This window comes from Poecilia formosa, unplaced genomic scaffold, assembly GCF_000485575.1.
Source record: "Poecilia formosa unplaced genomic scaffold, Poecilia_formosa-5.1.2 Scaffold1094, whole genome shotgun sequence".
Lineage (NCBI taxonomy): Eukaryota > Metazoa > Chordata > Actinopteri > Cyprinodontiformes > Poeciliidae > Poecilia > Poecilia formosa.
Genome location: NW_006801033.1, coordinates 18,378 through 19,592, shown reverse-complemented (window position 1 = coordinate 19,592; position 1,215 = coordinate 18,378). Strand labels below are relative to the sequence as shown.

The window sequence follows — 1,215 nt, the reverse complement described above, 5'->3', positions numbered from 1 at the left end:
CTTAAAAAAATACATTTTACATCCGTATTAAAACTTTAGCTGTCCTAACATGAGACGGATAATCTCTGACAAAATAATCGGTCTACTCCCAGTTCTGCATAATTACTCCGCTCAGTCAGAAACAGCCAATCAGAACTAGCAGTAATCATTCAGTAACTCTGGATTGTTTATTGTAATGGAACCTGTATTTGCCTTTGAATGTTTTATACTTTAATTTTTTTGGCAGTAGTGAGAGGTTTAATTTTGGCTCTTTGCGTTATTTAGCCTCTTCAGAGCCTTCATATGTTATCAGTCTGTTAAAGGTAGTATTGTCAATAGCAGTACAATTTGCACAATGCCTGTTTTGTTTAGTTTTCTTCTTGGAAAAAGTTATTAAAAACAAGTTTTTGTCTAAATTAAGGTGAATTCATGGTTCCTTTTTCCACATAATGTAAACGGTACTGTTTATGATTTAAAAAAAAAAATGATGTGATCGGTATCGGTGATCGGCCCTCATGGGTGATCGGTATCAGCAGGAAAAAACCTGATCGGCACATCTCTAGTAAAAATATTACTGAGTAATTATACGTTACAGGAAAACATCACTAGTGAAACAGTATTTAAACCTACGACTATAGAGACTTAAAAACATCAAATCAAAGAATATAACATATGTATACATAATAAGTAAGGAAAAATGAATAGAACAGTTAGAAAACAGCTATTGATCCAATTTAAAAATGTTTAAAAATGACTAGACATATTTTAACTAAATATTATCTGGAGGAGTTGTAGCCAAAATGTGGAAATGTTCAACATAGTAAATGATTGCAAGAAAGTTAGGGATGCAGTTAAAGTTTGCTGTTAGTAATTACCACACTACATCTATGTTAAAGTGTCAGTGCTTTATGATAATTATTATGTATAAGTACGTGTATAGTAAACTTCTTGTCAGTAAATCGATTTTCATAGAGCTAAGAATAAGTCATATATTTTATAAAATTTGCTTGTACTTGTGAGGTTTGAAATCAGTGGCCGGTAAAAAATTTTTCTCTACATATATATGTAGAAATTTGGGATTATATATAAAAAAACAATTCAAAAAATTCCCTTCTCACCCTCCGCGGGTGGTCTCTCTCTTTCATCCTCTGAGCTCGGGTCCTCTACCAGAGGCCTGGGAGCTTGAGGTTCTCCTCCAGTATCTTGGCTGTTCCTAGAACTGCACATTTCTGGACT

At 33.3% G+C, this 1,215-nt stretch overlaps 1 protein-coding gene across 1 annotated transcript in view; it reads left to right on the top strand.

The window, feature by feature from the left end:
* The window catches only part of LOC103132509 (rap1 GTPase-GDP dissociation stimulator 1-like), a 15,847-nt gene that overhangs the window by 1,087 nt on the left and 13,545 nt on the right, over nucleotides 1–1,215 (top strand). The window lies entirely within an intron of this gene.